Source organism: Atta colombica, unplaced genomic scaffold (assembly GCF_001594045.1).
Source record: "Atta colombica isolate Treedump-2 unplaced genomic scaffold, Acol1.0 scaffold84, whole genome shotgun sequence".
Classification (NCBI taxonomy): Eukaryota; Metazoa; Arthropoda; class Insecta; order Hymenoptera; family Formicidae; genus Atta; species Atta colombica.
Window position 1 is genome coordinate 343,623 of NW_017259577.1, and position 7,772 is coordinate 351,394.

Sequence of the window (7,772 nt, forward strand, 5' to 3'; positions counted from 1 at the left end):
ATATATATATGAGAAAATAGATATACGTTAAACAAGAACAGGAAAATTACATTTTAAAATTGATATTTCAACAATTTTTTTCTATTGTTAGCCTTATAACAATTTATGATTAAATATACAAACAATATAAAATAACATATTTTAAAACGTAAATTATAAGAAAAATAAATAAAACGTGTTAATGTAACATGTTTAAACAATTAATTAATATATTATAACATATTGTAAATAAGTTAATTTTATTGAAGAAAAATATGCTTTCATAATTTATTTGATTGACATAATTTACTAATTATGTCAATGTTGTATTTTATTTTGTTAATTTTTTATGTAATATTTGTGTAATACGTATTCATCTGACATAAAAAATTAGTATAAAAAGTAAAAGGGTAGAACATTTAAATCATGAAGTGTGTTAAATTTAACACAAATTTTCCAATTGTATATAATCTTGAAAATAAAACTTAAAAACTTTTTTCTTTCTTTTTTACAATTATAACTCCTTGGATGATAATTAGATTTCACATAATTAAATTGAGATAATTGTAATCGAAGATATCTCATGCGCGCGTAATTTTCTCATTCAAATTACTTATCGGAAAAAAGTTTATCACAATACATACAATCGTCAGTCACAAAGAAAAATGTTTCGGTTTCTTTTATATTTCTTAAATGCTCTCAAAGAATACATCATTTTATAATATCGCACCTCAAAGACCACATTTTTGCAACGAAATTATTTTTCCCGCCGTTACTCATAAGACGATTAACTCGAGCCGCGCTAGAATACTTTCTTCAAAGGCTTTCCTTACATAACGTGCCCTGCGCGCGATCGCCATGTACCTACCTACGCTTTGAGGAGATCTCTTGAGGAAACCGTCCTCGAAGAGCGAATCGTGAACCTAAATTTATCTTATTCGATTCTTTCGCCTCTATTGTCCGCAAAGGAAAAATTCAATGACCGGGTAGGTGATATTTATTAAAGATCGATATCACTCCATGGCGGTACTAATAATCGAAACGCATTATTGTTTCGATTCGCAATAATACCAATAGTAAGGTGAGGCCGTGTTAAATGTTCTTCGACAATCGGGAGCTCAACCGAGAACTCAACGTTGTAGAGGGTTAAGGCGATAGATCACGATACACGAGTGCTTTCGGACGAACGGACAAACGGATGGACGGTTGCCGAGTGGGCCCTCCTATATGTAGCACCAGAAAGTAACCCTTCTCGGTTTCCGACTGTTCCCGTGAAACCGCTTTCCCTCTTTCTCTCTCCCGCTCTCTTTCTCTCGACCAAGCCACGAGGCGCCCATTATTGCCCGCTCGGCGACGCCCGTGCGGCCACGCGCGATTTATCGCCACGTGTGTTTTATTGGCTCCTCCCTGCCACAGTAGCCAGCCGCCATACCGTACCTCGTACCATCGATGTGCTCACGTCCAGATTTCGGGCCCCCGGGTTATCGGCCAGAGATATCGTTCAGCGGACATGCTCACGCTAGCCGCGCCGTTGTCTCTTCGTGATGTATCGACAGCTTGTGATACTTATTCGAGACTGACGTATTATCTGGGTTAAAAAGAAGTATATATTTGAAGAATGTGTTTCTAAAAATTATGTCAAATATTATATTGAAATTGATATTGTTCTTTTATTTTTAAAATAATTCAAAAATTCATGAATGAGTGACGTAAACATTATTCTATCAAACATTAAAAGTGAACCAACTTTATACATATATATACTACATAATAAGTGATAGAGAGTTCTAAAAGTTATGATTGACAAATTAGTTTTAATCTTCCTTTGATTTTGTTAAATTAGATTTTATCTAATTATTAACTCAGCATTGACCTCTCTTCACTTGTTATATTGCTTAGCAATTTCGAGTTTGAAAATTCATGTTATTATTGAAACAATTTTGATCAAAAAAAATTGTCAAAATTATCATAATCCAAAAAGATATTTAAAAAAAATCGTCACAAAAAGATAATTTTTTAAGGATTAAGATATGAAAATGATAAAAATAATTTGTTTGTTTATGTTGAGAATATATTTTTTTGGCCGATGTTATTTAATTATCAATACTTTTCTGTTAAGTTGAAAAATATGTTTTCCTCTTTTCAGGTTTCAAATTTAATTTTTTTAGTTGTGTCACTTTTGAAATAAGAGTGAAAGAAAGAGAGAGAGATGCTTCTCTTTCCGAAAATAATCCTCATTCAATTTAATAAATATATAATAGTTCTAGCGATATAGAAAAATAGAGTTCCGAAAAATAAATAAAAGAATATATAAGAGATAACAATTTACATAAAACAATTTTGTAATTAAAAAATAATGAAAAGCATATACACAACAAAAAGATACACATATGCAAATAAAAGGAAATTAAGTAACTATTAGATATTTTTGGTTTTCATCAAAAATTATCTTTTAAAATAATTTTCAAGATTTTAGTTCCATATTATCAAGTCCTGTTTTTTAAAATAAATTTATATAATAATGTAGATTTAAAGCGCAGGTTTTTGGATCACCTCCAGTATAAAATGGATTTACGTAACAAACAAGTTTCTTATTAAATATTACTTTCAGAAATTAATACGTTCAAGAAAGTGTCGCGCGAAACGTAGTCTGCATCTGCTTGGTATGACGAACGCTTCAAGTTGCCGTGTAAGTCTTATCCTCTTTAACATTCATGAGGACGAACTATTACTTGCGACGAGTTATATATGTCACGTTTGAACAGTTTACGATGTATACTTTCCGGGGTTATTGCTAGTTGCTGGGTTGCGTAACTTATGTAATAAAAATGATGTAAGCACACCTGTGCAAGGCGTACGCGATGGAGAAATTGCGTGTCAACAGTCGATAAGCAATTAATAATCGATAATCGCGTGAATATTTACAACATCAATAACTCGCAAATATACTCAACATTAAGAAACCCGTTGCGACACAGAAAAGTTTGCAATTAAAAAAGTTTCTTTATGCTTTCATGTGAGAAAGAAACTTTGGGCATTGGTCGGTATATCGAATCCGGATGGTCACTTCGTTATCTACGTGATGAAATTGTAGTCATAGTTGATGATTAATGTTCCGCTGAATATAAAAGTTTATTACTCCCGATTCTGACAAATCCCCTATGATATGTCAATAACAAAAATACATCAAGTCATCGCATTTAATTCTTAATTTCGGCATTATTATCTCTTAATACAAACGATGATTTCCGATTCCTTATTACACGAATAATGCTAAAGTATGTTCTACGTTAATCAAGGAGTGAACTAAATTTTGAACCAATTGATCAAAATTATGTATACCAATGCCTTACTCATGCCCATAATGCCCTAGTAATGCTCAATTTTTATGTCCACTAATGTCCTAGTAATGCTCTACAATGCCTAATAATGCATAACATCATACCGCTTATTATAATATTAAGTAATATCCAGTAATACAAATCTGTGCACCGCAATGCGACCTTCAGCGATGGTTTGCCTTTTAGGGTTAATTTTCTTTTACAGATATATACAAAAATTCCCTTACATTATCCGAGAACTGTCCTAGAATCATCTTTTGAATGTCTTTAGGATATCTTTTGGAAATCTGTGCTGTATGAGTTATTATACATATACTTTAACATCTTTAAAAAATATTTATAAAATTAAAATATTAATTCTCCATCTGCGTCTAAGTATTTTTTATTATTTTTTATTATTTTATTATTTTTAACAAACTGCGATTGCTTGTTTAATCATTTTTGGCACAGATAAAATTTCAAATTTCAAGCTTATTTTTGCTCAAATAAATTTCTATTAAATAAAAATTTTAATATTTAATCCATTCACTTGAAATTATATAAGGGTCTTTAGAAAAATTATTTTTCGATTTTTTGATAATTTTATGATAATTCAAAATATGTTACTAAAATATTATTTTTGTCACCAAGTGTTTTTTTAAACTAGCGGGCAGTGTATACTGGACAATTTTAAGTGAACAGAAAATTTCATAGCAGATGCGAAGCCAAAGAATTACAGAAAAACCAAAAACGCAAGATGATTTAACACAAGATTCTAAATCTAGCGCAATGGAGATAAATCTGAAATTGAAGATTTGGATTCCGAGAATGAGTTTGAAAATCGCAATCATTTACACAAAATTTTGAAAATAATGTCACTGAAAATCTCAATGATGGTTTTTCTATTATCGAAGGTAAATATAAGAAAAAGATTAGAATTCTGAGAAAACACACTTTGACACTTCCTGAGGAAATTAAATGGGTAAAATGTAAATTTGAGCATACGGATTTCGAACAAAAACAGTCTAAGATTAATTCAAAAACAAAGATAGAGAATAAAAATTTGGAAAATAATAATTATTTCCTCAATAAAATATTTCCTCAATTATTTCAACAAAAATCTTTTGAATCTTCGATGTACAAATGAATATGTTAAGTCAAAAGAAATTGGTCATTGGAAACGATAAAAATCTCAGTGAAATCAGAATCACTCATTTTTATTCTCTATCTTTGTTTGTGAATTAACTTTATTGTTAGACTGTTTTTGTTTCGAAATCTCAATACTCAAATTTACATTTTATCCATTTAATATTCTCAGAAAGTGTCAAATTGTGCTTTCTCAGAATTTAATCTTTTTCTTATCTTTACCTTTGATAATAAAAAAGTCATCACCATCATTGAGATCTTCAATTTCAGATTCATTTCCATTGCGCAGTAGATTTAGAACATTGTTTACATTCAAATCATTTTATTTTTTTCTTTTGCGATTCTTCGGTTTCGACACATTTGCAATGAAATTTTCCGTTTACTTAAAATTTCCAGTATACCGGACATTTTGTTACAGAATCTTTGATTTTTTTCTTCATGAATAGATCATATCATAATAATTCACATGACTTAAGGACATGTCCAAGAATGACATCCAAAAGTTTTTACCTTCAAATACGATGAATTTCACTTTTCAGCTCATAATTATCTATGATGAAAATTCGAAATTTAATTTTTTCTCCAGGAATAGTGTATTAAGGTAAGTGTATTAAGGTAAATCGCGATGCTACAACAGAATAATTAGATTCGACGTAAACATTTGTGTTTGTATCCACTTTCCGGACAATTTTTAAAAGAGTAGAGTAGATAGGCACGTGACTGATAAAATAACATTGTATTCATATTGAGATTTTTTATTTTGTGTTCAGTATACTAGACAACTCAAGTGAACGGATTAAATTAAAAAACTATTTGGTAATGTAATAAAGATTGAAAGATAATCCTGAATTTTTTTTTCTAAAACCTAGAATGGACAAAAAAGATCCAAGGTAAAGATAAAGACCACTATTTAGCCAAATGCTTCTAGTGTTTCAAAGAAAAGAACGAATGATTCAATCGTGTATTAGCTTTTATCACAAAGATAAAAATATGAAAGAATAATTTTTCAACGCATCTTAGTTACGAGCACGTCGGGCACACGAAATTTCGCGACATTAAACGCATTGTGTGCTACCTAAAGACGTATAGTACAAATGCAAGAGACATGAGACATGTGTCACTGCATGGTGAGTGAAATATATCCTATGTACCGGCGGTCAGTGCGGGATGTTTTAATAACATTTCTACTGCTCCGGAAAAATAATCCGCCTCCGACGATTCTACGTGAGTTTACTCTATTAATACAGAGCTGTGTACAAATACCTCGTTGTTGAAATGAAATATATTTTTCTCAAAAAATCTTATAAAGATGCCATAGGTATGTTAATTCGTTGCCACACAAAGCACAATTTTCGTAAAAAAAGAAAAGATTTCGCGTTTCGATTATATCAATCAAAAATTTTCCAATATAAATAGAATTAGCGTAAAAATATAATATTCTCTTATTTTTTACCTTTCATTATATATCGTTATATATCTAAAATATATAAATATTTATAACCAATATATTTTTCTCTATAAAGATCAGGAGGTCAATCATGTAATTTCATGCAAAACTTTTATGTTTCATTTTTCACTTTCGAGATTTCATGTAAAACTTGACGTGTAGCGGTTAATGTATCTTGGATGCGCAGGCTTCTAGGTCGATATTCATAGTCTACTCTTATTTCAAGATAATAATCTATCTCCCCGATATTATCTCGGAAGGTTGGCTTATTATTCGACATAATAATCTGTCGAGGAAAACAACACGGCCAGATTACATTTACTCTAATTCCAAAGTATACACTGAGAGAAAAACTGTTTGGTATTTAACTATAATTATAATACATATATAATTATGATAACTACTGTAATATTAGTAATAATAAGTATATGTATAGTTTTATTAACCAACACATATATATATATATATATATATATAGTTGGTAATCGAAAATGATTATAATTAATAGTGTATTTTTATGGTTAATGTAATAATAAAAATGTGTGTGGTTAAAATTATAAAAAAATAATTTAAATGACTTAATATATAATTATAATTACAAATATCAATCAGTTTTTTCTGTGTATTTATGAATTCTCTAAATTTCCGCTATCATGACAAAATAATGCACGTGAACAATTCACATTTTCACGATTGGAAGAGTTACATTATTTATGATTTCGCGAAATCATAAATAATTGCAGAATTCACGTGAATCTTTTCACTTTCCATTTTAGGAAAAAAGTTACGTAATCAATCTCCTGTTCGGGGATTGTATTACGTCCCGTCATAGAAAGAAAATTTTGTTAAAGCCTTTAAACATTTAACTAAATGTAAATTTAAAAATAAATTCGTCAAAATAATTATGTAGGATGCTCAAGTTATAGTCAGTGGCACAAGAATGTCGTCAATAATTTTCTAAAAGAAATCAAGCTTTATATTAAAAATTAAAGATATATTTTATGTCATCGCAAGATATAGTTTGCACGAGATCTTTAGTTAGAATTTTGGATAAGAACTTCCAGTTCTTCCGAATGTGCCAAGAAAACTGCTTCAAAGTAAATATCTCTTTCTAGAAATTTTATCTTCGTGATTGACCAAATATTTTAAATCGGATTTGCGTCCGGAAATTGGGAAGACCAATTTCCATCGATCGATGTCATTTTGTGTGAAAATCTCGTAGAAAGCATATCTGGTAAAAAGATGACAAGTTGTAATCAATAATGATTGAACGCCTATACTAAGTAAATGCATTTTAGTAAATGTAATATATAATACTTTTAAAATATAATTTTTATTTGTAATATATTGTAGTATATTCGGTTTCTTTCAGAGAACTACTGACGACATTCTTATGCCACTGCACTGATTGACGGTACTGACTGTAATTGCTAGAATGTCCAAACCTTTTGCAGCATTGCTCATTATGCTTGAACGTTCTACATAATTATTTTGATTTCAACCAAATTATATCTGACTAGCTAAATTTTTAGATGCCTCAGCAAAATCGTTCTTTCCGTGTACGTAAATAAAAATTAAGGTCAATCCGGGCTAAAGCCATCGTCGCGATCCGGACGTGTCGTCGTCTAGCTGTCGACGTGAGCTGCGCTCTCGTCGCAACTATGCACGGCACGCTCGGGGATACAAACTCGCCGCGAATTTGCACGTGCGGATTAACGCGCGCGGTGCGACGCGGCGCGCCGACCGAGTACGTAAGCCCGTGGAACGGCAGCGGGTGGCTCGGCTGCACATCGCGTATGACCTATTAGGCAATGAACGTAGAAGAGAGAGAGAGAGAGAGAGAGAGAGAGAGAGAGAGAGAGAGAGAGAGAGAGAGAGAG